At 35.7% G+C, this 16,470-nt stretch overlaps 1 protein-coding gene and 1 long non-coding RNA gene across 8 annotated transcripts in view; one reads left to right on the forward strand and one right to left on the reverse strand.

The window, feature by feature from the left end:
* Nucleotides 1-16,470, forward strand: part of GPM6A (glycoprotein M6A) — a 246,881-nt gene that overhangs the window by 136,727 nt on the left and 93,684 nt on the right. The window lies entirely within an intron of this gene.
* On the reverse strand, nucleotides 605-13,591 carry LOC140689420 (uncharacterized). The gene is made up of 3 exons (XR_012064348.1): nucleotides 13,527-13,591; nucleotides 2,668-2,786; nucleotides 605-816 (listed from the first exon to the last, which is right to left on the reverse strand). It is a non-coding gene; the product is annotated as an uncharacterized lncRNA (long non-coding RNA).

Below are 16,470 nucleotides of genomic sequence, written 5' to 3' on the forward strand. Positions count from 1 at the left end.
CCCTGTTGTGATCAAGTGTAGTTCTAAGATACCAGTCAGTGGAGAAAATTAGGTGTACTTTTCATAAAATTTAGTAAATATTCCCAGAACTTCTGCGTCGCCCTGGTTATTATGACTTCTACAGTTTAGGTCTACTGTTTCAGATTCTTGTCATCTTATATTTCCATCAGACCTGTGGCTAGTTGTGTTCTCTATAACTGAGGTGCTAGCTGTCTCTGAGTCCCAGGGGCTCAATAACACCAGTTCCACCATCCTGTTAGGATAAAGGCTATCTGTTGGTTTTTTTTTTTTTTTTTACTGTATCATTAGAATGAGCGTATTTACCTTTTAAAATGAAAGTGCTTGACACGGTTAATTCCTTGAACTGGAAAGTAATCTTAAGCATTTAAGGAAACTAAGTGAGAAGAACAGTATGGAAGACCGAGATACTGATACAGGAGGTACGCAGAGTGATGACTTCAGAACGGTTCTTGCAAATTAGTTATTCTTTAGTCTCAAAGGCAGAGGCGCATATGGGATTCATAGAATACAGGAGATGACTTCTGGTTTGTCAGTTTTGGCCTCCATTTTCCTCTACACACACACCCCCCGCCACCCCCAATGCAGAATGTTTGACAGCTTTCTTTTTCATACATCGAAGGCAGACTGCCTGGCTTATTTTCAAAATCCTTTTGGACGGCATCCATACTAACAGGTGGCACAGCTGTGGATTAGCTGACATCACAGAACTGATTCACGTCTTCCCATGTGTTCTCTGTTCAAATGGTGACCACTGTCTGAGATAGGCTTAATCTAGAAGAAACTTCCCTTGCTGCTCTGCGAAAAAAAAAAAAAGGAAGGAAAACAGAAGATAGCTAACTGTTTCTCTCAATCTGTGAGTGGAAAACTTAACTTTGGTCACAGATGAAAGTCAGCAGCTTTTTGGGGTCTGATTATAGAGTCCACTGGGGAATTAAGCTACAATGTGAGCAAATCTGAGATCAGAGAGAAAAGGAAGGAGGCCTGTTGGCTTTTGCATATGTATGTTCCTAAAATACTGAGATATATCAACATGTCAGAATGTTACTGCTGTGTGCAATCAGAAGCATTTCCCAAAGAGAGAGACATTTGGTACTTTGTTTAAATTGCTTAATGTTTTTGGACTTAAGCTTCCATCATATGAGAAATAATCATCTTTTAGTACACCTCCTCTACAAAAGAGTGGTCTGATGGAATCAATCCTGAGGATGATTTTAGGAACACAGAACATATGGGTCACATTGCCTCTTCTTCGGGATCATGTGTGCTTTTATTTTATTCTCAAGTAAAAGTGAGGCAATGAAAAAAATTTTGCTAATTGTAATTTTCCACTAATGAGTAATAGAAACTTCAATGTTTGGGCAAATATTTTCTCTTTTGTAAAGTGTAGTTTATTTTCTCCAGTAGGAAGTTCCTTTGAATGATGAATTAGCTATTCTTTCTTCTTAATAAAATAAAATGTGGAAGAAAAACTTTATAATTCTTTATATTCTTTTATTGTTATTTGACAAGACAAAGTTCTAGTAAATAATTCAAATAAATAGTACATGATCAAATCCCTTTTCCTGAAAACTTAGCCCTTTTTTTTTGAATTTTTGAGACATTTCTTCACATTTTCTGTGTCAGTGGACATAAATTTTCATTGGTAATGGTCTACACCATATCACTTCAATTTAGTGACTGCACGTCTGAAACATAGCTAACTGCCTGTACTAACATGATTTTATTTTTCATGGAAAAATACTAAATATAATAGCTAATATTTAAAATTTTAGTACTGCCCTTAGCATTTCATATCAAGTATCTAGTGTCAAAATATATATGTTAATATTAATAAGAAAACTACATTGATCATAGTTTTCTTATCAATTTCACATATTCTTGGATTTTTATGGGCACTGTTTTGTCAATGGCTATATTTAGTTCAAACTTAACTCTACAGGGAACTGAAGAAAACCTTATACAAATACCCAGAAAACAAAGAAGAGTTTAACTTAATGAGATAGTCTTCATTTCAAAGAAAAAAAAAGTATGTCTAGTTAGAAAATCATTTTTCCCATAATAATAGCATTCAAAGACAAATTCTGGAATTCTAGACTGGAAATTTCTTTTTTGGTGCTAGAAGAGAATTGTCTATATTTTTGACAAAACATCCTTCAGGATTTTGCAACTAGAATGAATCAATTTTTTAAAAGATAAGATTGAGCATTGTTTGAACAATGGAAGTCTTAGATATAACATTAAATATGGTTTATCCATTAAAACCAGCCTTAGGCTTTGAGAAGTTCTGAAGGTCTTAAGTAAAACCTATGTATTATTAAACCCAGATTCATTTAATACTTCAGGAATTGTATTACAGTTTTCTCATTAATTTTTTTAAAAATCTCATTCTTTTACAGTAAAAGATGGCTTTGCATGCTACTCATAAAATAACTGAACTTAAAACATTTTAAATCTCTTTACTCAACCATCCACAATGCAGGTTCTCTACCGTAACTCCCTTTCTATATAACTTAGTCTGTACTATTCAATCTTAGTTTTCTCAAAACCCTTTTTTTTTTTTTTCAGAATTCATTTTCTCTACCATTATCTTTGGGTTTGGTGGGATTAATGTGAGTGTGAGATGTAGTAGTGAGCAGGTGAACGCACCTGTCATGGAATCTGCAATGTAGTAGGAGTGTAGTAAGTTCAGACCCCTCTCCATGCCTCCTTTCCTCTCATAATAACGCACTGTGACCATGTACACGATAATGGAGCAACTTTCCTTCCTGCAGAGAGCCAGAATTGCAAGTTAAAGAATGCTAAAGAGGTCATCATTTTTTGAATTATAACAGTTACTTGCTAAATGTTGTTCAACATTTAATAAAAGACATCTCTTATTGTCTTTTGATATAAATGTTCTGCCCCTTCTCCCTTTTAAAAGTACAAATCTCTTAGGGGTTCAGATCTTATCTTTTGCTCTTAAACCCAATCTGCAAAGTCTCACTCATACCTTGTGGTGATGATGATGGTGGTGGTAATGATGATGATGGTGATGGTGGTGATGATGGAAAGGAAGAGAAAGAGGAGGGTGAAGAGGAAGAAGGAAAAGATGAGGTCAACCATACAAGCTGAAGGAAAGATGAAACACTTTTCTAAGTTAAGGCAGATCTTACAGAGCTTAGTTTGGAAAATGCTGCCATGACTTCATTTTATGCCATTAGATTTGAATTTTTAGAAAGTTCTTTTATCTCTTGATCTGAAGTACATTCATAGTTTGATAGCAACCTTCATAAAAAAAAGAATAGATTTTTGTGTTATTATGAAAGAACCCACATATTATTTGCATTCCAATTTTAGCAATTAAGTGAAATTCATTGAACTGTCAAGTTTAGAAGGTGGTTACTGAAACTTTGAAGGTGATATAACATTTTATAAGATGGCTGATAAAGAAAATTCAATATAATGGTTTATAAACTTGCTAACCCTAGGCTCATGGTTTTCATTAGTAATTGTTGATTGAAGAGAAAATTGTAAGAAAAAATAAGTTTTAAATTATTGAGGACAATTTAATGAGATGAGGTCTTCTGGAGGCTCCATCTAACCAGTTTTCAAGATCATAACTGACAAGATTAGCATGTCAATGAGCAACAGCGTTTCCTTTCACTTTCTTGTATGCTTTCAGTTTCCATATTTTTATCAGCGTGTAGTCTGTACCAATTGCCCGATATTGTGGTGGTGAACAAGGCACAGTCTGAAAGCAGGACATTTAAGCTCTACTCAGCTGTATGTGAGGAACGTTTCCACACAACATTTGAATGTTTATCTCTTTCTCCCTGCAGTTTGGTTACTAATTTTTTTAGTATATTATCACTAATGTATGCTGGGAATAAATGTACGTACGATACATTATTTGGTGAAACAGAGAGTGAGTTCTTTCTGAACATCTGACGTTATGTCATGTTTTATATGCCAAGTATCTATATAGCAAGGCCAAAAAGTAAAATCTTGGGAAAAGACAAATTTACTTATTTATTTATGTGTCATTTTTGTGCAGTGATTTGTTGCAACCCTAGATAAAAACTTGGTCCTCAAAGAGCTGACAAACCCTTATTACTGGCGTCAAACTCTACCCCACAGAAGAGTGAGGGGACCTGCTAATATATGACATCTGTCATTCTTTCACAATGATGTTTTGTAGTATCATCTGTGTGTTCATAAAAAATGTGGCTACGATTTTACGTGAATATTAAAAATATTTTTACCCGTTGTTTCTGGTAAATCAGAAGGAGAGCTCGTGTCACATCCACAGTTATATCATCATTACAATATCTGGCCTCAAACCTACTGCTTAATTTATTCTTTCAAATTCTGCAATGATGCAAAAGCAGCATCTTTATAACCTAATGGCTCTGAGGTCTCTTCAGGCAGCTGGATTCCCCATGCCTCTGTCCCATTAAGCACTGCACAGTTTAAAAAATATTAAAAATACAGAGTATATTTTTAATCTAATATGCTCTATTGAAAAATTCAGATCCACTGGCCACTCCATTCCATCTGTATCAGATTCTTGGCACATATCCTCCTGCATCTTGACACATGTTCATTTTACTTCAGCCTTTAAGTATTAAAAGAGTTATTTTTAAGTGTCTCCTGGGCAATTTGTGACTTATTTGACTAATTATAGATGTATTAGGTTGAACTATGTCAAATTTCTACTGATAAACAGTTTGTTCTACAAAAATGACACCGGTATATCTGCACTGTCGGTGTGCTACCTTTAATGAAAAATTTTAATGTATTCATCACTCCCATATAATGTGATTATGTTTGCACATCATCTTTACATGGAGTGCATAGTAAGATTATCAAATATCTTTTTCTCCAAAAAAAGTGAGCTCATTAATTTGTTATGCTATTTTACATTTCTAGCAGCAATTGGCAAAATTTTGGAAACTTAATTGTTTGATATATTCACATGTAATGACAAAGGTAATAAAATTCTTCTCACTTTTGAGGTTGTGTGTGTTTGGTCCTTTGGGGGCTCATTCAACAGCACTACTGCAAGGTCTGTGATTTACTCTGCCCGCCCCAGAGTAGATGGCATGGCCTCTCGTCTAGAGAGTGGAACATCTGCTTTTCTTTCTGCTTTGCTTTTTCTTGGATAAAATAACACTCCAAGGATTATTTTCCATACATGTGACATGACTCAGTGGAATCTCATCTCCCACAAGCTGAGAATGCTGTTCTGTTATGAGTGGTTCTTTTCTTACGTTATCTAAGATACGTTTACAATGCTATTTGTGGTTCTTGAGGGACAAAGAATTATGTACATTTCAATATTCAGTGTAACTCAGACATTAACTTGAATTATTATCTCTGGTTATTTTGAAGTTTTATTGTGCAAGAAACAGAAACCTTCACTGAAAGTCTATGTTTTAGAAATATAATCAAGTAATAATTTAGGCTCCAGGTGCACAATGCAAGACAGCAACTGGAGAAAAATGAAATAACCTGTAACCTTTATGTAGATGCATCATTTTATCTGTTAATTTTTAAGTCTGGGTCCAAGAAAAAGTGGGAGTAGATAGGAAAGAATTGGATGCCCCTGATCTTCCTATAGGATGGACCAAGTTGTTTTAGACCAGTTTTAGCCCAGAGGTTGGAGAATCTCATCCCTCAATTAGGTGATTTCCATTCAGTACAATTAATTTGATTTTTATATTAAATGGCGTTATGAAATTGGACTTACATACACATGGTGAACATACATTAAGTAAAGCAATTTATTCCTCTCACCCAGGTTTTGGTACATGTATAATTTTATTTTTTTAGTATTTTGTATATTCTTTTTAGATATTTATGTTTCCATTTTGTAAAAGCTGAAATAAGGTTCCTCATCAATCTCTCTGACAATGTGTAATCATTCACCAGAAGTTACACAGTTATTGGAATTATTTCATGATTTTCCGACCACTTAGAAATCCATATAGTTTTTTTTTTAATTGTGCTCTCAGGATTGTAGTATTTAAAAAAATTTTTTTTAATTTCTTTAAAATGTATTACCAAAAATCCCTCCCACTTTAAAGACCATAGTAAGTTGAATGAGAAAAGAACTAAGCCTGAATGTTTAGTTCTTTTCTCATTCAGGCACCAGCCCCTTGAATCCTATCCTTATGAAAAGGGTTTTGCATCATGCCTTGTGACTACAGGTTGTTTGTGTGATTTGAAAACATGTTCTGTTTCTAGGGTGACAACTAGACGTTTGTGGGAGGTGGCTGTTGTGCCTCGGCCCGTTCCCTCCCTCACTATATTATTTAAATTTTTACTTTTGTATATTAAAATGTTGGTATTATCTCTGTGCCCTACATGCTTTCACTTTGTTGTTCCAATATCATTCTTTATCATAATAAGTTGAAGTTCTAAAGTTGTTTTCATTTGAGTCTTAGATTCGTGGAAACTTCTAGTCGTTCATCGGGTGAGCGGAGGAGGTTAAGGACTAGCAGCTCAGTGTCTGTTGTTTTGGAAGAGGTCATTTAATGATACTGCCCAGAAATGACAGTGGTTTAGAGTCAAAAATTAAAGAAATGGATATATGTTTGGGTCAAAACAGAAATGTTGTGTATCTCAGAAGAGGGCTGATGCCTGTGAGAGTCTAGAGAAGGGTGCTGGCTGGGGTTCCTGGGAGCTGAGGAGAGGGCGGTGTGGGCTCTACCTAAGATATTAGGGGCAAGCTGTGAGCCTGGCAGAGCTATTTAGGGGACACGGATGGGAAAGAATAATGTTGTTTCCCATTTTGCAAAATGAAAATAAAAAAGATGTTACCGCGTATCACGCTGCTGAAATCTTTGAACTCTGTGCTCAGAAGTAGCCTCTGGCAATGATTTCCAATTTCCTTCATTTTCTTTTATGTGAAATACAGCTGAGGGTTTGCCAGACAAAAATTGAAAACCTCTTTTGGAGCAGTGCAAAAATTGCCTGTTATATTTCCCTTGGTAGAATTGCTTTCCCGAAGAGATCCACTGATTGTTCAACCCAAGCCGTGTTCCTCACGTTTCCTTTCATTCCACAACCGTGAGTGTCTATTTGGCTCGTTAGCCGCAGCGGCACTGCAAAGAAAATGTTTATCCACCCTGGGTAGCTAGATGACAAATGTCATAAACAGAGTTTTGTTGGCCTTAAAACGGTGAACTGAGCATTATTAGGACATTTGGTTTGAAGATAATGTCAATGTCAAGTTTAAACAACAGAGCTTCCTTGAAAGTTATTAAATGATACAACAGCAGCCTTTGGGAGAGATGTGGCAATGAATTTACCTTAAACTATTAGCGATGAATAACTTATAAGAAGAATGATCGTTAACTGTGCTTTGCAATGGCTGTGCTATTTTTGTGCCTTTGGGATTTGTGTCTTTGTAAGTTACACAACTGTAGCAGCTCCATAGCTTACCAGTCATTCCCAGTCTTCAGTTTGCTTGATGCTCACCTGTTTAGGGATGTGTTAAGACATAGGTTGCTGCCCCTCCTCCCCTCACCTCAAGTTGCAGATTTAGTAAGTGTGGGGTCCAAAAATGTGCATTTCAAAAACTTTGCCAAGCAATGGTTTAGTTGCTAATCCCAGGGCCACATACAGAGAACCATTGGTCTAGTATTTTATTGCCCCAGGATAAAACTCGTGATGAATTTCCCAACTGAGATTTATAATTTATGTATGTCCAAAAACGGATATTCTGGATTTGAAATGCCAAAGCCTGAGAGGAAAACGTAGAACTGGCAATCACGTAAAATAAGAACTTTCTGGGTAATAACTCACAACTTTGGCTTTTGAAAACCGAAAGGATTTTTAAGATCTATGATCATGTGCAAAGGTTCTTGATTATTTGAAAAAGTTTTATGAAACGTGCAGTGATATATAGCCTTCCATTAAATTCTTCAGTAGCTCCAGGAGAAGGTTATAATCATGGGGGGATGGGGGAATTGATTGAGATGGGAAACCTGCAGTTACTGAAACTGCTAATGTGTGCACCAATAAAACAGTTACCATGCATTCAGTATACAGAGGGGCTCAGCTACTTAGGGGGGTTGATTCCATGTCACCCCTGATTGCCATGAACTGTTTCTGGTGTTGAAACCATTGTCAAACTCACTAGCTAATTAACAAATATTATAAATAAAGTTTTATGTCAGAAACCATGAAAAGATCCAGTGAAGAGCAGCTCCAAACATAGTTGAAGTAGTTGGTTATCACTATTGATAAATAGTTGGTTATGACTAAGATCACAAGGCATCTTTTATTCACAAGTAAAATAAAATGAAAGCAAAAAATATGTAACTGCTGAGATCCCAATTATTACCATATGTTTTTCAGTTAATTTCTTTTTGCACTTCCCTGTTAAGTGTACGTATATTATCTAGGAGAAATGGAATAACTGGCAGCTTTTCACATGTTACTATGAAATATTATATCAAATTTGCTATTTTTTTCCTGGAGAAGAGAATGCTTAAGAACCTAAGGTAATTGTTTTACTATGAAAAACGAAGACATAGGCTTAACACACACATACACACACAAAAACATAGTTCAGGACTTTATAGAAATTCTTGGTTATTGTGATTATACATAGATAATTATTTTACTAATTGACTATGTACCAACCACTCTTCTAAATGTCACTGGACCAGGCAGACTAGATTGTGGAGCTTCTGTTGTGGAAGTGGAGACAGACTACAGCTAAAACAACATCCACATATAAATAGATGAATACGAAAATATCAGAGATACGCTTGTGAGAGAAACACAGTGGTATATTAGAAAGTGACAGGACTGCAGTCCAGCGGTTGGCCATGGCTGCAGTCTCATCTGAAGGCTCATCTCCTGGGAGCACGTTTGCCCAGTAGCCCCCACGCCACCTGGCTGGCAGGCCTCCGTTTCTTACTGCAGGGTTGTCTCATGACGTGGTAGCTGGCTTCTTCTGAACTAAGGACCTAAAAGGGACTGCAAGAGAGCATGCAAGATGAGAGCCCCAGTGCTTCTGTAGTGTAATCTTGGAAACCAACTTCCATCACGTCTGCCATGTTCTATTCATTAGAAGCGAGTCCGAAAATGTAGCCCCTAAATAAATGAATAAGTAAGTGCAGCCCTTACTCAAGGGGAGGAGATTTCAGAAAGGCACAAACGCTCTGAGGCAGGGATCACCAGGTGCCATCTAACAGGCTGCCTCCATAGACGATGCCTCACATGCAACATGTCCACAAGGAAATGTATCAGTTTGCTTCTGAATCTACTCTGCATCCTTTGTCCTTGACTTCCAGCACTTCTGTCACCATTCATATATGGCGTCTCTAACCCTGAAAGCCCTAAGGGTCATTGCTAATGGCTTCCACGTTTTCATCTACATCTAATTGGTCGCCATATGCTTTTACCTCAGACATGTCTTTTCATTCTGGCGTCTCATCTTCATCTGTTCAGTTGTAACCTTAAGACTTAATCATTTCTCACCTTAAGCTATTTTCTATGCTCCTCTATGTCTAATCTCTGCCTGCTTTAGTTGAGTTATTTTTCTTAAACTAAATAGATTCATGAATTCTGTACCTTAAAGACTTCCTTTATTTTCACCCCCTGTAAAATTAAATCCTTTGTTCTTATTTTGGCACACCAGGTTCTTTACAACATGGCTAAAGGGAACTCCCCTCCCCTATTTTCTGATTTTACCATTCATATAACGTAGACATCCTTGCTCTGTCAGCAAGGCATGCCCTCCTATGCTGTGCACTGGCCCATTCTCATTTCCTCCTCTATTCTCTTTCTTACCTGCTAATCTCATTTACTACTCAAGCCACAGCTCAACCAACGTCTCATCAGGGAAGCTTTCCCAGAGTCCCACATCCATCATAAGTCATGAACTTTTTTAAAGTCCAATAAATTTCTATAATGTCACTCAGCTCATTGAGTTATCATTGAATTATACTTCCTAGATGTGTCTTTTAGAATAAAATCCAAGAATTATTAATTTTAAATTACAGTTTTGAAGCACAATGATATAACAATTGATACTCAATAAATATTGATTGAATAAATGAGTCCTCATTTAAGTATTGTGTTTAATTGCATGGTGATTTAAAAAGGAAAATAGTGGAACTATGGAAGTACCAAAGAAGGGCTATGAGCAAGATAAATGTTTGATTTTAGTTCCCATTAGGGACCTACATAAATCTGAAAGCAATGATAATAATATTTAAAGTTTGTAAAGATCATACTATTTGCTGGGCACTGTTTCCAGTGCTTTACATTTAATTCACCCAGTCCTATCAACTCTATTAATTACGTACTTTTATGATTCTCACTTTGCAGATGAGGAGACCAAGGCACAGAGATTTTTAGTAATTTTCCTAAGGTCACCCAGCCAGTACGTGGTGAAGCTGGGTCTTAAACCATGCTAGTCTAGCTCCAAATACTCTTACTCCAGAAAGAAATTTTCAAAGATGTACCCAAATGAGATAACATAAATCAAATAGGGTTAAAAATAAAACAAAAACTAAAAGATGAAAGGCTAATTCTGACAAATGAGTGAAAATTGTTAAAAATAGGATAAAGTTTATGTTGTCATTTTAAAAAGTATTTTTGAACTTTTTTGTCTCTAAACTCAGGATTTTAGACATTAGAAGAATTTTAGCATCTCAAGAGAGTTTAAGGAAGAAAAGAACTACCGTCATACACGATGGGAAATGTCATCAAGGCATTAGGTGCTATAAACAAAGGGCGTAAGTAGTTTCTGATGTGAGGATGGATTCATGGTTATTTTGTAGAACATTAGAGCACAGTCTTCATTGTTGCCAGGTAGGAAAAGTGGGCATTCAAGAGATTTCTAAGCATTTACCAGCAGGGTCCTGGGTGTCTTACAAGAAGAATACTCATACTGTATGGAGTCACAGACACACTTCAGAATGGCAATTAGTAAGAGTCTGGGGAGCAGGCTACCCAAAGCCCACAATAGGGATTCATCGTTACTAGCTGAAGAATTTATCAACATGGATAAGTTTCTAAAACACAATGTTAAGTGAAAACCGTATTTAAAAGCCCGTAAAAGAACTATATAAGCCTATATATACATCATACTGTTCATAATCGCTTGCTATGTTATTTCTTTTCTGTCTGAAATGTCTCATAACTTAAAAAATTAAAAAGTTAAGATGTTAATATAATAAAATAGAAATACTACATGTACTTTTGTCTTTGATTTCAACTTTCCCCTTGTAATAGGCATATTTTTATGTTCCATTAAATATAAGTCTTTATAATATTCTAAACTAAAACTCAATAATTATAAGTTAAACTCCAAGACGGTCTTATATTGTCTTTTAAAACATAAATGAATTAAGCACAGTGGCATTTAACACCCCCAGGTTTATTAATATTCATCATCATTATCAACTGCTGTACTCTAAGTAAACTTGGTTGCTATTTCAAAAAGTAATGCCCTTTCCAGTTTATAGACTAATTTTTTAATAAGAAAAGTTGTATTTCCCAAATGCAGTAAAACTAAATGGATTATAAAAGGAGTAAAAAGGCTATATACGATTGCCTCTTCTTTTGGGTTATTTTCTTCCTTTAATTATTTGTTAGTTTGATTTTTTTATTTTTAAATGTGCTTTTAAGAGTGGATGCCAAATATCCCATGTAAAATTCTGGAATAAAAAGAAAATTTGGTATTACCTGCGCTCTGAGCTTAATGTTTCCCACAAGTTTGACTTGGCTTTTTACTGGCAATTGCAACCCAATGCAAACCCAGGAGAAATAAATGCTCTATATTACTACCAGTAAACATAGGGATGGAAAGTGCACATCAGAGCTTTGAAATCCTAAATGGAAATGAAAACGACTAAGGTGTAGTTTTGTAATAAGGTCAAGTTATTCATCCAGAGTCAAGGTTATACTGTAAGCAGAATGAATACAGTCATTTATTTGCAGCATTATTACCTCCCTTAATACATCCTTTTGCTTCTATGCTAATTGTACTGAAGCCTTCTTAGGTCGTGTGAAGACTCCTCGGGCTATACAATTAGTAACTAACTATGATCCCAGGCTCTGGTACCAGGGGCATTCATTTGATGAAAAGATATGCTCCCATAAAGATGTTAATATATTGAAATGTTTTAGAAGGTGTAGGTGGACAGTATGTTAATTTTCGGAAAGATGGTAAAAACCACAAACATTTGGAAAATAGTTTGATCTGTTCTGGAGGTACATGTATATGTGTGTGAGATACACTACGAATGTGGGGAATATTTCTCCTGTGTGTTTTAGACTAGTGCTTCTGTCTTAATACGCTCATTCCCTGAGCTGTCTCTGTTAGGTAAAGATAACCAATGTCCTTTTCCTTTACATAAAGATGATTGCAATTAATTCCTGAGTTCAGTGTTACATATGTTAAGTTTGCCTTTTATAAGTTAGTTTTCCTTTACAGGTAAGAGCATTTCTAGCAGCACATCCAAGAACTCCACACATTCACATGGAGTAATGAAATGAGCTCCGAATGCTATGGCTGCCACTAGTTGGCTGGGTAGCATGTGGCAAACCATTTAACCTCCGTGACCTGAATTTTCTGGTTTGCAATATTAAGGAGATGCACTAGAATTCCATCTCTATGCTTCTATCAATTTTAGACAGACTCTTTAAATCCGATATTTTCAAAGGTAATTTAAGAACATTATTACATTCTTGTCATCTTACTAGAACTCGAATATAGTTTCTATTCATACATTTTATCTTTATTTCTTATAAAATAAGCTCGTTTGTCATCTAATGTTATAGAATAAACTCATTTGAGTGTCAATATTCCGTTAGCCAGTACACAGAGCCTACACATAGAATAATTATATTAAGGTGGAATCTCTACTCTAAAGCACACAGTATTTACCAGAAAATAGGAACATTCATACTTTAATAATTTATTCTCTCTCTTTCTTTTTCTGTCTCTCTCAGACACACACACACACACACATATACACAACAAAAGCAAATGATAAATATAATAAAGAAATGTCCGCATGAAGGTAAACATTTTATATGTTATACAAAGGATTAGTCTAAATAATTCTTTCAATCCAGGGCTGACGTATGTGTGCTGGCCTTCTTTTCCTCTACAAGAACTAGTAATGTATCTTTTTATGTGATTAATAAGTGACTTCATCAAGTTGCAAAGTCCTGCAACCCTTAGCATTTGTTGTTCTTGCCTTTGAACTAAAGGCCTCCTTAAACAATAAATAACAGGGTTATAGAACTTAACCCATGCCTTCATAAATTTTCATTTTATGGTACAGAATTGAGATAATCTTGCTATTTTGGTGGTTTCCAATTTGAAGAAGATACCATCTTTATACTGAGGAGAATGTCCCCAAGGCATTTGCTTTTGTGGTAAAAGAGAAGAAGCTAAATCTATCTTGCCTTCAGGCACTTTTTTAGTAGGAAATAAACTCATAAAGGCAATAACCAAAGCAAAGGATTAAAAGCATCATACTTGTGATACTTACAGCATTCTGATTGTTTTTTAAAATGATGACAGTCTTATTGCAAACATCTCTATAATTCACACTCAGGAAATTAATCTTATGAATGTGTTAGTCCCTTTATTTTGCTGGTAAATTTGTTGACAGATAGTAATTAGGTCACTGTATTGCAGTGTCCCACGTAAGCTCAGAATTCTCTGTGTTGGTTGGCATGACAACCATAGTGGTCGATTAAACATGCTCAGAAATTGAAACACTGTGCTCCTCAGATGTTAACTGCACAGGGAATAGAGCACTGTCCTAGGATGGCAGAATGGACAGAGACTTCTGAGAACTGCCTGGGATGTGCTATTCCATATTTGTGTATGTGGCATTGATGAGATAAACTTACAATACTTACAAAAAAACTAGATGTTTAAAAATTCATTTAGATGATTACCAAATACATTTTTGATTTTGAATGGGTTTTAAGAAGAAAAGGTTGCAATAGCCTTAAAACACTAAGTCCTCTGTTAGGGAAAGTGTATATTATCCTTCAGAACAAATGTAATTGCTGGTAAGTGATCATTTCTCTCCAGCTCTTTCTCTTTCAAGCCATTCTGTGAAGCGCACAGCAGATGACATATACAGATGGCGTGGATTGGCACTGCCTTTGCTGGCCAGCGCTGCCATAGCCAGATTTAGGCACCAGAAGATGGCGAAAGGATAAATCATTAACAAGAGAGACTGAGCATTGGACACAGACGGGTGGTGTGGCTCACTGATATCTCCTTTTTTTCTCCCCCACTATTTTTCAGATCCATCCCTTTGGCTCATGCATAGCTATTAACCCAAGACAAAATTTGGAGACAGTCAATGAAAGCAAGTTATTATGCCAATAGGACACTTCATATTTTTTGCCATATATTTTCTTCTCTTTGTGATACCTCAGACAATATTTGAGGGGTAGGAAGAGAAGGAATCAACTGTCTAGCAAGATTTTTTAAAAACTAGTTTGCTCTTACCTGGCTTATAAAATAATGCAGACAAGATAAAATGGACATCACCGATTTAAACTGTTTCCAGGGCTCAGTTTAAACAGTTGATTTGGAAGGTAAAGGAAAATGGCATATTTTCATTTGATTTGTTTTTATTAGAATGCCTGTGTGAAAATTCAAGTATGGATGTTTTGATTAATCAATGAACGAAAGACGAATATCAACTAGAAAAACAAGTAATTTTAAATAGGTCAAGATCATTCCAAAAATATATTGTTGAAATAAATGTTAAAAATCAGTATCCATTATAACATTTTTGAGAGGACAAGACATTACAGATCATCAGAAGAAAATTCACTGTGTAGGATTAAGGAGCTAATTAGTGTAGGACTGGGCCTACAGCCCCGCTGGCCTCATTCAGATGCAGGCTATTTTTACAGCTCCGTGAAGCCTGCTAATCCCCCGCCACCACGTTGTGGTCGGACAGGATAACCTCCTAGTTACGAGAGCTGTCCGTTCAGTGCGAGTGAAACCAACGCTGCTTCATTTTGAAATTCCTCATTTTCCTTTTTTTTTTTTTTGGTCATAGTTCCTTTTCTGGAGCTCTGGGCTCTAATTTATTACTTTACATCTTAGATTTTACTTCTTTTAAATTTCAACAGAGCCATGGTGACAGTTTCACTATATTTAAATGTCTGATTTGTTCATCAAGAATTACTGAAGGATGGGCAGGATTACATATTTACCTGTCCTTTACTAGTATTTAAATATTAACTGAGGAAAACAAAACCAACTTTTGAAATTACCCTGATAGCTACACACTTCTGTAAAATTTTAATTTTCTGCTATGTAAATGATTGATAATAAAATCTAGCTTCAGTTGGTATGTTTTAGAACTGATTCTTGCATTCTCTAGTTTTGAGGGCAAATGCTTTGTCCTTCTTATATGAGCTTCTTGATGTTTTGGTTAAAGCTTTTCAAGTATTGGGACTTAAAAATGTTACATTTAAAAAATCAGTGATCTGTATGTTTCTATTTTATATTTCTATTATTTCTGTAAATAACTATGAACTGAATATTCTTAACCACTTTAAGATATTTCTTTGAGGAAAAACATGGTCATATTTCTTGGGATCAGGATTGAAGGTAACATGTCTCTTGCCTTTCGTTTTTTTTTTTTTTTCCTGACATATCAGTTAAAAATGTTTGTTTTCATTCTCCTTTGTTTCTTCTTTTCAGTCTGTGCTCAGACCTTGCTCATGTCCCTTCCTTTTTTACGTCCCTTCTCTGTCTTGCCCTTCTCTGCTGGGGCCCATCCTCACCTGCCCCCTCCTTCCGTTGCTTTGACTGGATCAGCTTGTGCTAATGGTTAATGAGTATCTACAGAAGAACAGAAAGAGTGGGCTGAGGAGGAGGGTGAGACAGAGAAGAGATGTGGTGGGAGCGAAAGGTGGAAATGGAAAACAATGGGGGAAGATGGGGGAAAAGGGTAAAACAGTGGACAGGAATGTTATTTTGCAAGTGAAAACTCCATAGCATGTGTTTATGTTCGTCTCATAAATTGGATGAGATTTGGATGGATCCCTTCATTCATACCTCACTTAATAAATGTATAATCAGTACCTACTTTTTGCTGGCTGTAATTGAATTGTTCACAGTATAACAGTTAAAACACACACAAGACACAAAGTCCTAGTCTTCCTGGAGCCTACATTCTAGTGGATAAAAATTTAGTTTAAAAAATAATGTTGCTTTGTATTGTTTATAAATCTTCTGTCAGAAATCTGTCAGAAGAAAGAGCAAAAGGAAAAGATTTTTTTTTTTAAAATTACGTCTTCAGTAGGTTGAGTTTGTTTGACTGTGAAGAGGGGTGTCCAGTAAACAATCTGATGCAAGAGTTCAGGGTTTGGGAGAAAAATCTGCATTGAAATTCTGCCCTTGTAAGTTATCAACAAGTATCTGATCTTTGATGAAAGTGGCATTGATTAAAT

Source organism: Vicugna pacos, chromosome 26, assembly GCF_048564905.1.
Source record: "Vicugna pacos chromosome 26, VicPac4, whole genome shotgun sequence".
In the NCBI taxonomy this organism is placed as follows: Eukaryota; Metazoa; Chordata; class Mammalia; order Artiodactyla; family Camelidae; genus Vicugna; species Vicugna pacos.